The sequence below is a fragment of the Camellia sinensis genome, chromosome 3 (genome assembly GCF_055761805.1).
Source record: "Camellia sinensis isolate YWXY chromosome 3, ASM5576180v1, whole genome shotgun sequence".
NCBI lineage: Eukaryota > Viridiplantae > Streptophyta > Magnoliopsida > Ericales > Theaceae > Camellia > Camellia sinensis.
This window is the reverse complement of record NC_138963.1, coordinates 57,691,075-57,711,985: the sequence shown is the minus strand read 5'-3', so window position 1 is coordinate 57,711,985 and position 20,911 is coordinate 57,691,075. Positions and strand designations below refer to the sequence as shown.

The window sequence follows — 20,911 nt, the reverse complement described above, 5'->3', positions numbered from 1 at the left end:
CTAAGTAGTATCAAAACCTGCAACTCATCATCAAAAATAATTTTCATAGAAGCAAGTTAGTTAACAATACTCTTTATTTCATTTAAATGTTCCAGAATGGGGCTGCAATCTTTATATTTTAAATTAACCAACTTATGAAACAGAATAACTTTATTTGTGGTTGATTTCTATCATAAAGACCTAATTTTTTTCATAAATCACGTGCCGAAATTTCAATAGCAACATGATGAAACACACTGTCATCAATCCGTTGACGAATAACACTAAAAGCTTTTCGATTAAGCCTATTTCATTCATCATCTTTCATACCCTCGGGTTTGCCACTATCACCCTCAATGGATCCATACAAATCTTTACAAAATAATAAGTCCTCTACTTTAGTCTTCCAAGTTATCCAATTGCTTCCATTCAAGCTAGACATACGACCTATATTCCTCTCCATTGATTTACACAAATAAATAAACTCAAATAAACCATAAACTCTGATACCAGTTGTTAGAAAAAATAGATGATTTTCCACAAGTAAATCAATCAATGGAAATAAAAACTAATGCAGAAAAATTAAATCAACAACAACAGAATAATTTTTACGTAGTTCCCTTAATGTGAGGTACATCCACGGGATCGAAATCCCATTCTAATATCAACTAAAAGTTTTCAAACGATTACAAACGACACACGAATGATCTCACAAACCACCATTAGGTGAATTCCAAATAATCACAAATAAATAAGAGAAAAGACCTCACCAAATATATGAACAAGTTGTCTTCAAAACAAGTTATAGAAGATCCAAAATAATAGACCCAAACCAGTTTCACCAAAACAACCGAAGATGTGCCTAAACAGAGAAGCTTTGAAGCACAAACAAAGCAGCAGAAAACTCCATCTTAGACGTAGGCCAATACACTGCCTACAGCACTTTGTTTGTGCAACAAAGCAAAACCCCATCGAATATAATATTCCGTCTTACAGCCGCTGCAATATCTGGAACAATAAACAAAATCTTTTTGGGCTTTTTATCAAAACTTTAGATATAACCAAATAGATTATTGGCCCTGTTTGGTACAGCTTTATTTCAGCTTTCAGCTTAATTTAAGCTATTTTGATGTGTTTGGTTTAGCTTATAGCTTATAGCTTATAGCTTTGTGGAAGTCAGAAAACAGCTTATTCTTTGAGTGGGGCAGGATATGCTTTAAGAATAAGCTGGAAATCAGCTTAAGCTGAAAGTTATAAGCTATAAGCTGTTTAGGCATAAGCTATAAGCACTTTCCCACAGCTCTACCAAATGGGGCTATTAAATATCCATTGAACTTCTAAAAGTCAAATATAATATATAAAAAATATATTATAACCAACACCAAATCAAACTAAATATTTTAAATAAATTAATTGGGTCACATACTCCACTAAGGAGGTATACCTAACAATTATTCCGTGAGTGCCTGAGCAAGGTGAATCTTTCTTAAGGAGAGGGTGTCACACACTCGACTTGATTATTTTTGTACATAATCAGTTCGGTAAATAAATTCTATAATTAATTTAAATTATTTGTTTAATTTGTTTTAAGTAATTTTATTATAGACAGAAGATTGTTCCAACAGGAAGATCTCACAACATACCATAATATTATATGTAATAGATCTATTACTTATGTAAAGATTTCTTACTTCTTTTTGCAAGGATTTTGGGTGCTTACTGTGCTCAGCAAGCATTGCTGTGCAACCTTATGGGTTCATTTTGGAGTCCATTTTGATAATCTGAACCGTTCACATTTTAGAGTGCATCGAGTAGAATATACCTGCCAAAAATCAAGTCAATCGGATATTGTTAACCCTTTCATCTATTCACATTTGTATCTTGAAAAATAAATAGTATTGTGATTTAAAATATTAAAATGAATACAAATATGAGCGGATGAAAAGGTTAACGATATCCGATTAACTTAATTTTTTACAGATATATTCTACACAATGTACTCTAAAATGTGAACGATTTGGATTATCAAAACGGACCCCGAAATAAGCCCATAAGGCCGCACAGCAATGTCTGTTGTGCTGGGTGCACAGCAGCCACCCCAAATTCGCTTTGCAACCAAATTATTGTGAATTATTTATTTTTTGGTAGTTTCAAATTTTGATTTTGTTAAAATGGATGAGGAAATTACCTTCATTACAAAATAAACAAATTAATTTATAAATAAATAAGGAAATAAGTGGGATGTAGCTTCTTTCAAAGTGAAGTCCACCACTTGGAGGGTGAGTCCTAACTTGGCATCTGAAGATGCCAACATTTACTCTCACATAGATCATTTCAATGAGCAAAAATTTCGATAATTGTAGCAGTGCTGCTCTATATAAATCGTTGATGAAGACTTGTCTGCTTTTTTTGAGGCTATGATATCAAGAGAGAATGTTTTAGAAGTCAAGATCCAACTCGATGAGTACATTTTCAGCAGTTTTTATGCCTGCAAGAACTCTTCTTTGTGCCCAAACCCAATGACTGTCTGAGTCGGCAAGAGCAAACCCAAGCTGAGGATGGAGATCATGATGATGATGATGATGATGATGAAGAAAAACAAAGTAAGTGTAGCCATTTATTAGACCCATAATGTCGATCGACTACGCAGCTTTTATGCCTGCAAGACAAGACCACTCTTCTTTGTGCCCAGAACCCAATCACAAGAGCAAACCTAAGTTGAGGAGGATGGAGATCGTGATGATGATGAAGAAAAACAAAGTAAGTGTTGCCATTTAGGAGACCCATAATGTCGATTACGCCTGCAAGATAAGACCACTCTTCTTTGTACCCAAAACCCAATCACCAAGGCAAACTCAAGTTGAGAATAGAGATCGTGTTCATGATGAGGAAAAACAAAGTAAGTGTAGCCATTTAGAAAACCCATATTGAATTCTGTACAGTTTCATCACACATACCAGCATCAAGAAACAAAGAGATCATGTTACTATATATATTTACACATAGACAGAGACAGCTTGTGGTGAAAACTTACAGAGGGATTGGAGCGGCTAACAGAAGAACTTCAAGGGTTTCTGTGCTGTAGATCGCCAAATGCAGAGAGGGAGAGAGAGAGAGAGAGATATCCAATTAGTATGACTCTATTAATGGAAGTAACCATACAAATAATATATATATATGCGTGGAAAAGAGATATTAGTCTACTTTAAAAAGTAATTTAAAAATTAATTTTTTCATTAATCAAAAAAAGAAAAGAAAAATAAGCTAAAAATTAATTTTTTATGTTTTTTTTTCCTTAAAAAACGTGCAAAAAAGAGCATCGGATAAGAATAATGTGTTAACACGTCACTAAAATTTTGAATAACGGTAAGAAAAGCATCTTATAAGAATTACACTGAAATATTGTTTTTGATGCCAAGAAAAGGGCATCGATCCCGTTTGAGGGTAAGTTATTTTAATAATTTTTTAAATTTTTATAAAAGAATGTGCAGAAAAGTAAATAGAGTGATGAGACAATTTATAATAATTTTTTAAATTTTTTGTTAAAATTAAAAATTGCCAAATGACGTCTTGTTTGGCTCTTATTAAATACATAATAAAATAAAATAAACTCCAATGTATGTTTAAATAAATATTTATGTGCATCTTTTATTTTTACTCCATTGCATTAATTTGTTTAATTTTAAATTAATCTGTGATAACTTTAGCTATCGACTAGTTGTGACTTCCAGCCCTAGGTACTGGGGTTGAGTCGTGACACAACACTTGGCCTTTTTTTTTTTTTATAGAGAATTACTTACTAATTGGATAGACACACACACACTAAAAAAAAACCCGGAACATAGAGGGATGCAAGTGAGACTTGTACCCCATCACAAGATCACTTACACCCCCAATGTTTTTATAATTTTTTTTTCTATCCCTATGTTAATTAATTCTTCCCTTTTTTTTTTCCTAGCCAATTTTACCAATTTATCCCTAGGGCTATAATATTAATATACTAGTGTGAAATGACCAATATGTCCCAAAGGGGAAATTCTATTTCCACACCTCAAATGTTCTCTGTGTACATCATTTCTCAAAGCACACATTTAATAAATTTGAAATTTCATTTTTCACTAAATACATAACTTATTCTACCAAAAATGCCCTCATTTCCTTCCTTCTTCACACCACTATTACCACCAGTCTCCGCCACCTCCGGCTGCAGTCTTCCTCTACCATCGCAGCCCGATCTCTACCGTCAACGACTGATAACAGTCCCGACCACCATTACTAACAGAGAAGGAGATCTTGAAAACCCAGATTTAGAGTTTGAAGAAAATAAAAAGAACAGATGAGAGAGGAGGCTGGCAATGGCATTCCGGTGGCTACGGAGGTTGAGATGGAGTAAAGAAAATGATATGAGGGGTGTCAGTGTGAGGAATTGAGAACGATATGATCCCAACGATAATGAATAGCAGGAGTTGGAGAAGAGGGCTAGAGAAGGTTGTCGGAGGAGGAGGAAGGCTAGGGAGGAGAAGTGGCAGTTTGATGGCAGCGGCGGCAATAGTGGTGTATGGTGATGTTTAGGTTAGGATAATGGCGTCTGGGTTGTTTTTGGTGGTGGATATAGTGGTTGATGGAGGCGACAACAAAAAAGAGAAGTTGTGGAGGGGCGGTGATCGGAGGCGAGGGGTTCGGAAGGAGGCAGCGTTGGCGATAACTCAGGTTGTTGTTAAGAAAATTAGGGTATTTTGGTGTTTTTATTTTAGGACAAAAATATAATATAAAAAAGATTTATTAAGTATGTGGACTGAGGTAATTGGGTATGTGAAAATAGAATTTCCCGTTCCAAAGGCACAATTTAACAAATTACACCTAAGATTTTAATTACCAGAATGCCCTCAAAGCATGATATTACCAATTTACCCTTTATTAACTCTCCTACGTGGTAATTTCAATCAAATTATTCAAAATATTCCCAAGTGACTATTTTACCCCTAAAGTGTCAAAATTTCCTTTTTGCCCTTATGTAAGTCCCAAATTCACTAAATGATCCAAATAACTCACAAACACAACTAAATTAATAAAATAGTCATGGAAATATATATTTTTAAGAAACTAGTAAGAAAAACTAGGGTAAAAATTATGGAAAAAATAGGAAATCAACTCTAAATCACTCCAACTTTTAGACTAACTCATTTAAACCCATGATTAATCTAACTACACCATTTTTCCCAATTTCTCAACACTTAAAATATTTTTCAAATATTCCAAGTTGTCCAAAAAATTATATTCTTTACATCAAAAGTCTTAGAATATGACATAGATGACACTTTTCGAGGTCTGAGCAAAAAGACCCAAATTTATTAAATATTGTATTCCATGAAATTAAATGCAACTTGACAATATTATATTCTAAATTCATGAAATCAACCAACTAAATCACTTTCCAAGTTTAGAATATGAAAATCTAACTCTAACCCAAAAACTAATTCAAAGTTCCATAAACTAACATGTGTATTTCATGGATTTAAATAAAAAAATAATTTAAATCATGCTTTTCATACCAAATCATACCATTAACTCATGAAATCAAATGGTTAACTTGAAATAAACCCTAACATGTTGTTCTAAGAAGAAAATAAGAAAACCCCTACCTTTACTTGAAGCTTTCAAACAAATAATGAAGAAATGAGAGAGGAAAGGTGAATGCTCCAAGAACACCAAGTCTTGAAGTTTTGATCTACAAATCCAACACCAAAGTGTGTTTCCAAAGTCACCAATCACTCTCTAAGTGTTTGTTTATGGTTTCAAGCTCACCAAATCACCCAAGGTCCAACAATGGTAGAATTAGGGTTAGAGTTTTAAGAGTATTCAAGGAAGCATATGAAGAAAACCAGAGAGAGAGAGAGAGATCATAGACAGCTCTTGGTTTTATTTTCTGATGCACCAAAAAAAAATAAAAAGAGAGCTCTCGGTTTGAGGAGGAAAAAAAAGAAAGTGTTTTCTCTTACTCATTATCTTGCCTTTGTATTAGGGTTGTTCACAGCTCGAATCGGATCAGATTTCCTATCAATCAGCCAACCGAACTGACCATGACAGGCTGAAGATATAATCAACCGCTTCTGACCAATGTGCTATTCAAAATCGACCGTAAGTGACATTCGGTTTTGCGGTCAGTCTCGATCGAGTTACATGGGTTACCGAAAATCATAAACACAAAAAATAGCAAAAGAGAAAGGGATTTCAATGTCAATTGGAGAAGAAGATAGCACATAACACCAAAAAATAAAGAAGGTATTAGGGAATGATTCATGAGGGAGAAATGACAAAACAACAAAGGGAATAAGAAATTAATACTCACCAAGAATCAACGAGTGTTCATCTATTTTGATAAGTGCTTTCGAGTGGTCATGGCCACTGTTCAGTATCAATTTACTAGGAATAACCAGTTTAGGGTTTGGCTCTTCATCATCAAGTCACGGTCATAGATAGGTTTAGGAAATCAGTACAATGGAAATAGATGAAGGATTTTAGGAGGAGAGAGAGAGATATAGAGAGAGAAAGCTGAAGCGACGTAAAAAAGATACAGAAAAAGAGGGAGAGCAGAACATGTGTGAGAGACAAAGGAGAAAAGAGAGAAAGAGTGGGTGAATGCGTGTAAGTGAGAGTGAGAGAGCTACAGAGGCGCGTGAGGGAGGAAGATAAAAAATAAATAAGTAAAAAGAGGGAGAGAAAATCACAGCAGAATGAAAGAAGGAGATACAAAGAGAAAGAGAGAGGAGAAAAAAGGACATCAATGTCAGGCACAACTTCTAAGAATCCTATTGTCACAACCTAAACCCGCCCCTAAAAGTTTGGTATTGTAACTGGCCAGTAATCCTTGGATTACCAAAGGCCTTCCGGTACAATAAAAATAATCGGGGCTTACGGAAGCAAAAGACAAAAACACCAATCGTCCAATGAGCTGTGCATCTATATGAACAAATATTTACATACAAAAACATTAATTTATCCACTTACAATTCATAACGATCACGTGATATCTTATACAAAACATATGCAGGCATCAAAAGTATACAACATGATCAACAGTTAACAACGGCCTTCCAGGCCTAGCCCCAACTCGGAGGCACACAAAAAAACTTGGTAGGCTTCAAAACGGTGGCTCAATTCAAGACTCCGCCTAGGCTTGACTTCCAAAACGCTCACCTATACATATACATAAAAATAGTGAGCTAAAACCCAGTGAATAACATTAACGTAAAGGGGTTAGGGAACGAATTCCAAATATAATATCCGTAAAACAAATCATATCACAATCAATCATATCAGTCTCATATCATCTTCCGACTAGAGTAATCGGTTCCGAATACCGATTAAACACATATCACCACATTGAAGTGGCTAACGAGATCTCGTATCATATGTATGTCATGGACCCGCACTAATATGTCGTCCCTCATGACTTGGGACTATCCGTGGATGCCATATTAGATTCGCAAATAGGATATTCGTTCACATAATCAAGATAGCATTTCAAGAAACCATAGCTTATCGATAACAGTTAAAACATAATTTATATCAACATATCTTTACAGAAATGTTACTCACAGTGGTCTTTCAATATCCGTTGTTCGGTCTTCGAGTCTTGACCTACAAACACAAATATTCATAGCACAATTTCTCAATATAAATTCGAGTCAATTAATTGATTCTTAACCTTCTTCGGTTTATCCGTTACTCATTCATTAATTCGGTTCCAACTTTTCGTTCTTTCATTTCATTTATATTCATGAGATGTGAATGCACATGAAAAACACTTTAAAAACATGCAAACAGAGGCCCGAAAAATGGAAAAGTATAACGAAATACAAAACTGGGACTGCCCTGTTGGCCGCTCGTGCGGGGGCCTTGGCCCCATGAGTGGTGGTCAAGCAAATTACACCCCTGAGCTCATGAAGGTTGGCCGCTCGAGCGGTCTGGGTTGAATTACTATCCGAAATTCTGCCCAGTTTTGGAGCTTACAAATTGCAAAACCAACTTCATTTCCAAGCATGCCAAGGCCAAAAACTCTACAAACAAACTTTGAATTCATGATTTCTTACTTCAACCAAAAATCACAAGATCAAAACAAGGCTCCATTACCATGCAATGCTCAAGTTCTTTAAGTTAACATAAAAGTCTTACACTTGTATTTTTGTGCTACAAAGCTTCAAATTCCATGGAATTTCCCTTCAAGTTAAAAATCCATACAAGAAGTGATGAGTATGAACCAAGTAAAATCGTCCATGCCCAAAACTTGAATTAATTCTTCCAATTAGTTGGTCAAAGACTCCAAGAATTTATGAAACATGAACCATGTGTTTCAAATGTTCAAATTCTAAACTTTATGATGAAAGCTCTTTAAAACTTGTAGATTTCATGAAGATTATGCAAGAAAATGTAGGTGTAAACAACAATGTCATAATTTCATGCCATGCATGTTGAATTTAAGGCCAAATTCCTTCAACTCCTTTCTAACTTAGCTTGCATGGTCTAATTTGTCAATTCTAACATTAAAGCTCCCAATTAACCAAGAATTCATTCTAATAACCCTTTGTCTTAAAAGATGATTAGTGTGGGAAGTTCAATTTCAAGAAATTTGAATAAAACTCTTACCTTAAATTGATGAATTGAGAAGAGCTAGTTGTTTTCTTCAATGTTCTTCCTCCTCCCTTTTCTTTTCTTATATCCCTTCTCTTTGTTGAATTCTCCAAATCTCTCCATCTCTCTCTCTCTCTCTCTACGTGTATGACTACTACTCTCCTACATTCAATTGATGATGGTACACTAACTCTTTTCTCATACATATATTAGACCTAAATTAATTAAATCAACTTCACTCCAATTAAATTAATTTCCATCATCTATGACTTAATTCAACCTAATTTTAATTTTACTAATGTGAATTAGGCTCTAATTCCTATCCAATTATTTAATTCTAACTTATTAAACTTAGTGAATCAGACGAAATTAGTTTTCAATTAAATGTCCCAAGTGGCTCTAAACATTCCCATAAGCCCATCCATGTACTCAATTTCAATTCCAAAGTCGTATTCTCAACAAACAATTTCCCAATTTGGACAGATATACACAAATTAAATCATATAATCCGCAATTAACACATGAATAATTTAAATAATTATAATTTACATTTTTTGGGAGTTACACATATCACCTATAACCTACTCCCTAGACTAGTCTATCAAAATCATGTGCTAAAAGTCATTATAACTTTGTCAAATCAGGATCCCCTCCTTGCATTTCCTACTTGCAGGGCCATTGGGCCCACTTTTAGGCCCAATTTTGATAATCCGAACTGATCATATTTTAAGATTTGTTCAGAATATCATACCTGTAAAAAATCAAGTTGATCGGAAATCAGAAAGCATGTGTTCGGAAAACTCGAACTAAAAACTATTTTTTTAAAGAATTTAATAAACAGTTTTCCGAACACATGCTTTCTGATATCCAATCAACTTAATTTTTTACAGGTATGATATACTGAACAAATCTTAAAATATGAACAGTTCAGATTATCAAAATTGGGCCTAAAAGTGGGCCCAATGGCCCTGCAAGTAAGAAATGCAATGAGGAAATGCAAGGAGGGGATCTTGATTCCACTTTGTCAGGTTATAATGTTTAGAGATAAAAGACAGTATGAAAAGCCAATAGCATACATACATGAGTAAAATTATATAATATAATAAATATCGGTCGAATCGGTCTTTTTGGTTACCACGTGTATAAAACTGTGGCCCGTAAGAAAAAATTATTTTTTTTCACGGAAAGCACCCACCGTCGACCGTTATTCATTTAGAAACCGTCCGTGGGTTGATTTTTCTGTTCAGATTGGTTGGTTTCGTCGGATGGTTCGGATTTTTGTACAGCCCTACTTTGTATAACTCTTGCAGAAGATGATAATTTAACCTCCTAATTAATCCAATTTAAACTTTAATCCAAAGGCCCAAAATGCATCTAGCTATAATGAACTCAATCACAACCCTTCATTTTGAATTTCATACAATCATACATGTATAATAGGATTATAGAGGTTGAAGTGTGATTGGCACATCAAATAATGCCTCACTTCCATGACTTGTGTAAGTAAAGGACCAAGTTGTGTAAGGAAATGGTATAAAAGAGGAGAGAGAGAGAGAGAGAGAGAGAGAGAGAGGGCTGGCTGGCTGGTTGAGCCCTTTTGGACTCCAATTTTTTATACATTTTGCATTAATTAAGGATTTTGGAGGGAAGCCCAAAACCCTTATAGAAATTATCAAGTTTTGATATAGAAATTATATGTTTTATGTACTAGAATTGCATGAAATTTGCAAGGATAACTACAATAAATTTTACACACATAAATAACATAAAATTAATAATTACTAGGCCTAGAGAATCTATCTCTCGGATCTCATGCCGATTCAGACCTAGATGCACACAAATCGAGACAATTATTGCACTCCCTTTCTCAACACACAATTAAATTATATTTGAACAAGATTGACCATATGATCATATCAACAGACTCTACTAGGCTCGGAGAGTTTGTCCCTTGAGTCTTAGGTTGGCTCGGGATCGATGCACACAAATTGAGATAATCGGTTACGCTGAAGGTTAACCGATGAAAGTCTAAATTGAAATGAATGGAGAAACTTGAGAGCTTAATTATAATTAATCAAAATTAATTAGGACTCAATTATATTAAATAAAAGTTCAAATTTATCCGGTCATTACAAGTACTCTCAACCGAGAAAGACAGAGAGAGAGAGAGAGAGAGAGAGTAGCTTGGGAAAGATCTCAATGTTAGGTGCACAACCTAGGTTCACCGAGTAGGTGAGGCAAGCTTTGGCCAGCTAGGGAGTGTTAGAGAACTCTTTTAAAAAGAAGAGATATGATAGAAAGCTTAGCTTGGTAAAGATCCCCAACTTAAGTGCACTTCAAGGCTCACTAGGAAGTGAGGTAGGCTTTGGACAACTTGGATGTGTTAAAGTCCCCTAGGGAGAGGTAAAAAGCCTAAACCAAGGTTATGGAGATCTAAGTGTAGGAGCATCGAAGATATCCAGGATTACCTTCGTTGTTAAGAACTCAAACAACTTAATAAGATAAGTAGGGTCTAAGACTAGGATAAGATATGCCTACACTGAAGGTATGAAATAATCCAACAAAGGTATCTACTCTAGTTTGGTAGGAGCAATAGCCTGGGGGAAAAAGTACTTAAAAGAATTGAGTAAAAGAAAAGATAAAAAAAATTTAAATCAAGGTTATGAAGACCTTAGTTTAGGTGCATCTAAGGAATCTAAGATAGCCTTTGGTGTTAAGAACTCAGATGAGTTGAGAAGTTTACAAGAAATATGACCCCACCAAGGTGTCATACCCCGATTGGGGGGCATTAGGCACCAAGAGATGATATACCTACGTCGGGGGCATGATTCGATATGATCACAAGTGGCAAGAAGTAATCCTATCGAGGAGATATGCTACATTATGAGGCACAAGACATTCAATGGCTTCAGTAGTAAGAGCAAAATGTGAGGTTGAGATGATCAGTGAGTGAGCCAAGATGATGGCAGTTATGTATCTGAGATATACGAAGGTCAAATACCTAAATTGTAGTTAAGCAGTTGTGTGGACATATTTTCAAGTAGGACCAATTGGGTCTAGGAGGTTGGCTTATGTGGTATAGCCCCAGGCAGAAGTGCCACGTGATAAGATGTGAGATAAGAGCCAGGGTCAGACCCAATTAAAGTATGATTCCTATGTTGGGTAATCTCAAATTGAGATAAGGAAACTACCTAAATTGGATAAAGAATGATTCCTTAGGGAATAAAACTTAATCCAATTAGGAAATAAGTCCCAAGTAAAGAATACTTGCTACGCAAGTGTATTCCTAGATGAAAAGATAAACCTAGGAGGCAGGGCACTCCTATATAAAGGTTACACCCCATGAGTTGAGGTATGGGTAAATTGATGGCAATTGAGTTTATAGCTTTCAGTATTTATACAATAGAGTATTCTTGAGAGAGTTGCTGACTTAAGCATCAAAGTGCCCTCCCGACCAACAACATGATTAGGCAAGGTACAAACCTTGGTTTTGCAGGTGTGGATCTTGAGATACTCATTTGCATTGTTCAGTATTGTTTCACAGAATCTTGGGAGAAGTTGGATCTCTAAGTATCAATGTGGTACGAGTTTTTATCCACACATTGACTATTATTCAAATAAGGAGTATTGACCAAAAGATAAATAACTAAAAGGGTCATTTACTAATTAAAGAGTAAAGTAGTTCTCTCTGATTATTATCTATTTTTAGCATATTGGCCTAAGTTCCTCCACCACTACCTTAAAAATATTAATATTAACCAGAAAAAGTATTTGATATGTATAACACTTTATGCAACTAAATCTGTAAATCTAAAATAAAATGAAACATTAATCAACTTTAGAAATGTTTGAAAGTGCCTAATTAAATGATTGTGCTACTTAACTTTATAGAATTTACAAAAATAAGTTAGGTCGTAACTTTTGAAGGACACTTATTTATTAAAGAATTTGGGGAAGAAAAAACAAAGTAGGATTTAACTTTCGAAACAAATTAAATTTTTAATTTTTAGTTTCTTTAAATTAAACTCTAGACTTCTAAACGGGTTACAATCCCAACATTTTGTCTATATGTGTTAATTAACCCTAGCATAGGTACAATTTTGTCAATTTGTCCACTTTCTTTTTCTCCGGAGTTCATAGCCCATTCTTCCTCCATTTTTTATCATCCAACCCCACCCTCCCTTTCCTAGCCCCTCTCATCCGCCCTTCTATCGTCTACCACTACACCTCCCCTCATTCACCCATTTCTACATTTCACTACCATCCACCCCTTTCCCCAGGCCTCCATCATCCCCCTTCTACATTCCACCATTTGCCTCTCTTTTGCTAGATCACAACCTAGCCCTTCACCGCTCCCCCTTTTTGCATTCTGCCTCCTTCCCTAGCCCTCCACCATCCCCTTCCCAACCCACTGCACCTCATAACCCATCATTTTTCCCTTTCTATCATCTACTCAACCGTCCCCTTCCTAGACCTCCATCACCACCCTTCCCCTTCCCCTTCCCCTTCCCCTTCCCTTTCCCCAACTCTCTTTCATTCCCTTCTGCATTCTTCCACTATCCCCTTCTCCAACTCTTTGCCACCCTCCTACATTTCACCACCACCCTCCCTTTTCCTAGCCTACATCCACCATACCCCCTTCTTTTCTAGACCTCCCCCACCCCTTTCTCCATTCTAACACCAATGCCCCATCATTCCTTTTGTTACCCTGACTCAATTTTGTAATTTTTGTAAACGGTCAGAATTGGAATTTTGGTTTAAAACTTTTTTCCATCTATTGACAAACGGATGTGTAACATGTTGGAAAATGGCTTTGAAAATCTTTATTTTTTGCTAGGTGGGAATCAAGCGTTATTTTTAACGTTTCTGATTGGGTTCCTATTTAATGTCGCGTAGTGAATAACATCGTGTATTTGGTTTTTCAAAACCATTTTCGGATGAATGAGAATTCAACGCGCATTTTCGGGTTCGTAGAATTGTCTTTAGGTGGGTTTCCTACACATTTGTGAAATGTACTTGTCCCACATTGTAAAAGACTTAAGGATTTGTATGGGTTTATATACTCTACCTTTGGATACTTGGGATGGGCCCCAAGGGGTACCCAAGTTTGTGGAAGGGTGAGGTTATAGGTAAAGTGGGCTAGACTCATTGGACCCAAAACAAAAATCACACACGCGCGCCGCCGCCGTCTGTCTGATCAGACGGGCTGGGCCTGGATACGTAGTGTGAGGTTGGGTTGGGTTTGGCTTGTCTGACCCAATATTTATCTTTTTAGGCCAAAAAACTTTTGTAATTTATTTATTTATTTTTAATTTTTGTTTCAAAATTCAAAATAAATTGGTCCATAATTTTTTCCTTCACCCAAACAGATCCTAAATAGGTTTACTAGGTCCACATCCTAACAGTTTTAGAAAGTTAACCCGAACAGGTGCAATTTCTACCCGAACAGATTTGTTTCTGTTCTGAACAGATATGTTCCTGTTCTGAACAAGTTTTTCTTATTCGAATAGCCACCATTTTTCCTATATAAAGCATGCTTCCAACAATTCATTTGATTAAATTTTTCTATCAGAATTTCGTTCTTCTTCGTTGTGTTCCTCTGCATCTATTCTGCATTTAATTTTAAGAAGAAAAAGAGAGAGTTACAACATAATTTGGTTCACCAGACTTGATTTTGTAGTGCTGCAAATACAAGTGTTAGTCGTTGCATCCTGGGAAGTAGACGCCAGTAAATCTCGAAGCATCGGAGCGAGGGCCAAATCTACTTTAAGGAGATTGTATCCAACACAAGTCTCGACATTAATTTCTGTAAGCATTTAATTCGGAATTTAATTTATATAATTATTTTCTGAATTATTTTTTTATTATTGTTTATTTTATTTACAAATTTAATTTACACACACATCCACTGTGGGGATAACAATCTTAAAGTAGATCTTCATTTTTATTTATTTCTGTGTTAGACAGACGAATATTTTGTTTCGGGAAATTAAATAGTAGTCATATACTGTTTAATGATTTCTTTGATAACATAGTAGTAATATACTGTTTATCATTGGAATTTTGTTACAAAATATTATTCTTTATATTTTGTGTGTAAATTTTTATTTTGTATAATTTGTGATTGGTACATATTTATTTCATCAGAAATATGGCTACTAATAGTAGTGAGACTGTTATTACTCTGACCCCCACACCTGTTATGCCAGTGATGACTCCGGCAGTACCGGTTAATCATAGGGAGAAGCCAGAAAAATTCAATGGCAGAGATTTTAAAAGATCGCAACAAAAAATGATGTTTTATCTTACGAACATTGAATTTGGCTCGCTTCACTCATAAAAAGGCACCGTCACTAAACGAGAGAGAAACTAACCGACAAGTGGTTGCCACAGTCGATGCATGGAAACATGGTGATTTTCTGTGTCAAATTATATCCTCAATGGACTAGACAATACACTATACAATGTGTATAGTTTCAAAAGCATTGCTAAAGAATTGTGGGAATCTCTAGATCACAAGTATAAGACAAGGACGCCAGTATAAAGAAATTTGTTATCGACCGTTTTCTAGATTTTAAAATAGTAGATTCCAAGACGGTTATTAACCAGGTTCAAGATCTCCAATTAATTCTCCATAGAATACATTCAGAAGGGATGGTTCTCAGTGAATCTTTCCAGGTTGCGGCAATCATTGAAAAATTGCCACCATCTTGGAAAGAATTCAAGAATTATCTGAAGCATAAGCGCAAGGAGATGAAATTGGAGGAACTGATAGTGCGACTCAGAATTGAGGAGAACAACCATGGTTCCGACAAGAAGGCAGGAAACCATGTCATGTAGGCTAAAGCAAATGTTGTGGAACATGAACAAGGGTCAAAGTTCAACAACAACAAGCGGAAGCATGATGTTAATGGTCCCAAACAAGGATCCACTAGTAAGATCAACAAAGAGATCAACAACGGGCTCAACAAGAGGTTCAAAGGCAAGTGTTTTGTGTGCGGCAAAGATGGACATCGCGCTAAGGATTATCACGTTCGCAAGGACGGAGGGTTTTCAAGCAAAAAGCCAGCACAAGCCAACATAGCCAAGGATTTTTATCTTTCCGATGGAGTGGCAGACATCAATCTTGCTACAGTAGTCTTTGAAGCAAATTTGGTAAGCAATCTCAAGAAGTGGTGAGTGGATACTGGAGCAACTAACCATATCTATGCGAATACAAAGATGTTCACAACTTACAAAGTAATGGAAAGTGGGAAACAACTTTTTATGGAAAACTCCTCTACATCAACTGTAGAAGGACAAGAAAAGATCATGCTGAAAATGACCTTAGAGAAAGAACTCACTCTTAACAATGTACTCCATGTGCTAGAGATTCGCAAGAATTTGATTTTTGGGTCATTGTTAATCAAGAATGGGTTTAAATTAGTCTTTAAATCTGACAAGGTTGTACTCCCCAAGAGTGGCATGTATGTGGGGCGAGGCTATATGAGTAATGGGCTTTTTAAGCTCGATATAAATACTGTTGTACCAAATTTGGCTATTAATAATAAGAACACATTTTTTGTTTATATTGTTGAATCTTATTTTTTATGATATGGTAGATTTAGACATGTTAGCTTTAATTCTTTGCGTAGACTTTTTTCTTTAGAATGTTTTCCAAACTTAGAATTTGATCATAATCATAAATGTGAGATTTGTGTTGAGGCAAAACTCACTAAGGCATCATTTAATAAAGTAGAAAGAAGTACTGAACCTCTAAATTTAATTTACACAGATATCTGTGATTTAAAATTTGTTCAAACTAGAGGAGTTAAGAAGTACTTTATTACTTTTATTGATGATTGCACTCGATATTGCTATGTTTACTTATTGAGAAGTAAAGATGAAGCTGTAGAAGCTTTTAAAAAATATAAACTTGAGGTTGAAAATCAACTTGGCAAAACTATTAAAATAGTGAAGAGTGACAGAGGTGGTGAGTATGATGCACCATTTGAGGAATTTGTTCTGAACATGGCACTATTCACCAAACCACTGCACCCAATTCTCCTTAGTCAAATGGGGTTGTTGAGAGAAAGAATCGAACTCTGAAAGAGATGATGAATGCCATGTTGATTAGTTTAGGGTTACCTCAGAACTTAAGGGGAAATGCGATTTTGTTTGCTAACTTTATCCTTAACAGGGTACCCCACAAGAAACTTAATCAAACACCTTATGAATTATGGAAAGGTCGACGACCTACCTATAATTACCTCAAAGTATGGGGGTGTTTGGCTAAGGTGGGGATCCCTAGTCCCAAAACGTCTAAGATAGGACCAAAAACCTTTGATTGTGTGTTCATTAGTTATGCAAATAATAATAGTGTATATAAGTTTTTAGTTTATAGATCTGAAAATCCTAATTTGCATGTAAACACTATTATTGAGTCAAGGAATGCGTCATTTTTTGAACACATTTTTCCATGCAAAGAAACTAAAGAGAAAAGTTTAAATAAAAGAATTTTTGATACTGCTATGGGTAGCAGTGAAGACCACAATGATAATAAAGCAAATGAACCTAGACGTAGTAAGGGGGCTTGGATCTCTAAATCATTTGGTCTAGATTTTCTGACGTACTTGTTAGAAAATGAGCCTCAAAATTTCAAGGAAGCAATGTCAAGTACTGAAGCTCTATTGTGGAAAAAGGTTGTGAATAGTGAAATTGAATCAATACTGCAAAATCATACTTGGGAACTGGTAGATCTTCCACCAGGGTGTAAACCTCTTGGATATAAGTAGATATTCAAGAGAAAATAAAAGCAGATGGTTCAATAGATAAATACAAGGCTAGGCTTGTTGTTAAGGGATACAGGCAGAGGAAGGCCTTGATTATTTTAACATCTATTCACCAGTGACAAGAATAACATCCATTCGCATGCTAATTGCGATTGCAGCTTTGTATAATCTGGAAATACATCAAATGGATGTTAAAATAGCATTTTTGAATGGCACGTTAGATGAAGAAATCTAGATGGAACAACTGAAAGGGTTTCAAGTTCCCAGCCAAGAGAAAAAGGTTTGTAAACTTGTCAAATCGCTTTATGGATTAACACAAGCTCCGAAACAATGGCATGAAAAATTTGATCATGTTATGCTTTCGGAGGGTTTTAAGAAATGCGGCTATGTTAAAAGCACAAAAAAATGCTATGTCATAGTTTGTCTTTATGTGGATGACATGCTCATTATTGGAAGCAATAATGATATGATTAAATCCACAAAGAAAATATTAAACAAAAAGTTTGACATGAAAGATTTGGGAGTAGCAGATGTATTTCTAGGAATAAAAATTACTAGAACATCTGAAGGATATACTTTATCTTAGTCTCACTATGTTGAGAAAATTCTGGAGAAATTTGGAAAGCATAACAACCGTCTTACTAAAACACCTGTTGACATTAGTCTTCATTTGTCAAAAAATACAGGTGCAAGCATATCATAATTAGAGTACTCTCGGATAATTGGAAGCTTGATGTACTTAATGAATTGCACTAGGCCAGATATAACCTATGCTATAAGCAAATTGAGTAGGTACACAAGTAATCCAGGGTCCGATCATTGGAAAGCAATAATTAGGGTACTTAGGTATCTAAGACATACCCAGAATTATGGCTTACATTGTACCAAAAATCCAACAGTACTCGAGGGGTACAACAATGCAAATTGGATATCGGATACTAAAAACTCAAAATCCACTAGTGGATACATCTTTACCCTGGGAGGTGCTGCAGTCTCTTGGAAATCTTCCAAGCAGACATGCATAGCAAAGTCGACAATGGAATCTGAGTTTATCGTATTAGATAAAACTGGAGAAGAAGCAGAATGGCTTCGTAATTTCTTATAAGACATTTCAATGTGGCCTAAACCTGTGCCAGCTATATGCATTCACTGTGATAATGAAGCAGCAATAGGACGGACACATAATCATATGTATAACGGTAAGTCTCGACACATTCGTCGAAGACATAATACCGTTAGGCATTTGCTCTCACATGGAATAATTCCATAGAATATGTAAAGTCAAAGGAGAATATTGCGGATCCATTGACTAAAGGGCTAACCAGAGAAAGTGTACCATTTATCGAGGGGAATGGAATTAAAGCCTATTACTTAAAAGTCGCCATAATGGCAACCCAACCTAGTTGACTAAAGATCCCAAGATCTAGGTTCAAATGGACAACCAAATTATGGATGACTTCACGTATCACTAAGGAGGTTTTCTCCTATCCATTTCTATAATAAGAAGAGTGATACCTGCAGCGTTAGTAAGATAAGCTTTGCTTTTAATGATTCTTATAACTTGAACATCCAAGAACCAAACTATGTCTGCGGATACACTATGTGTAGTCTATTGTCTTGGCTTATACAAACAGCTGAACAATTCAAGGCATCACGTCCATTGGTTAGCCAGTAAGTCCAATAGGCTTTCACTAGAGGAGGTTCAAAGCCAAAAGCTACCTATCTTGATGTGGTGTATTTTCTTAATGTACTATTTCTTTGTCTGCATCTTGTTGCATGTCTGTTATCGTGAATTCCATTCATGAAGGGGATTGTCAAAAAATGGCTTTGAAAATTCTACTTATTTTTTGCTAACTTTGAGTATTAATTAAGGTGGGACCCAAGCGTTATTTTTAACGTTTCTACTTGGGTTCGTGTTTAATGCCTCGTAGTGAATAACATCGTGTATTTGGTTGCTCAAAACCATTTCCGAATGAATGAAAATTCAACGCGCGTTTTTGGATTCGTGGAATTGGCTTTAAGTGGGTTTTCTACATATTTGTGAAATGTGCTTGTCCCACATTGGAAAAGACTTAAGGATTTGTATGGATTTATATACTCTAGCTTTTGATACTTGGGATGGACCCCAAGCGGTTCCCAAGTTTGTGAAAGGGTGAGGTTATTGGTAAAGTGAGCTAGACTTATTGGACCCAAAACAAAAATCACATGCACGCGCCGCCGCCGCCGCCGCCGTCCGTCTGGTCGGGCGAGCTGGGCTAAGCCTGGGCACGGGTACTTGGTATGAGGTTGGGTTAGGCTTGTCCGGCCCAATACTTATCTTTTTGGGCCAAAAACTTTTGTAATTTATTTATTTATTTTTAATTTTTGTTTCAAAATTCAAAATAAATTGGTCCAAAATTTTTTCCTTCACCCAAACAGATCCTAAACAGGTTCACTAGGTCCACATCCGAACAAGTTCAAAAAGTTCATGCGAATAGATTTTTTTCTGTTATGAACAGATATGTTCCTATTCCGAACAGGTTTTGCCTGTTGGTACCTGTTCAAACGGCCATCATTTTTCCTATATAAATCCTGCTTCCAGCAATTCATTTGATCAGCTTTTTCCATCAGAATTTCATTTTTCTTCTCTGTGTTCCTCTACATCTATTCTGCATTTAATTTTAGGAAGAAAGAGAGAGAGTTACAATATAATTTGGTTCGCCAGACTTGATTTTGTAGTGCTGCAAATTCAAGTGTTAGTCGTTGCATCCTGGAAAGTAGACACCGGTAAATCTCGAAACACCGGAGCAAGGGCGAAATCTACTTTAAGGAGTTTGTATCCAACACAAGCCTCGACTTTAATCTCTATAAGCATTTAATTCGGAATTTAATTTATAAAATTATTTTCTAAATTATTTTTTATTGTTGTTTATTTTATTTACACATTTAATTTACACACACATCCACTGTGGGGATAACATAACACACAACGGTAAATGTTATCTCTTATAAATTAAAAGGAAGCATAATGCATTTACATCAAAATTATGGAGTTTGTTTTTATTTTTCAAAATAATGTATAAAAGATTTCTTCACTTTTTTTTTTTTTTAAGTATATGTAGATTACATGTATCTAAAAAATAAAAAATAAAAATTCTACCAAAATATTAAAAAAAAATCACTATAATGTAGTACCATTAAAATAGATTTCTTCAACATAGATATCGGTTCAATTAATGTAGTACCATTAAAATATACATAAAAATTGATCTTATATGCAAACCAGTACAACATAACTAACAAACATTTATTCCCTACATAATTAATTTATTACATGCCAAATGTTTTAGAAAGATTATGTAGGGAAGAAATGTTTGTTAGTTATGTTGTACTGGTTTGCGTATAAGATCAATTTTTATGTATATTTTAATGGTACTACGTTAATTGGTTTGTGTATAAGATCATTTTTTATGTATATTTTAATGGTATTACATTAATTAAACCCACATCTATGTTGAAGAAATCTATTTTAATGGTACTACATTATAGTG

General features: G+C 35.3%; 1 protein-coding gene across 3 annotated transcripts in view; it reads right to left on the bottom strand.

Moving 5' to 3' along the window:
• The window catches only part of LOC114290407 (uncharacterized), a 229,157-nt gene that overhangs the window by 19,303 nt on the left and 188,943 nt on the right, over positions 1-20,911 (bottom strand). The gene's annotated exons all lie outside the window — the stretch shown is intronic.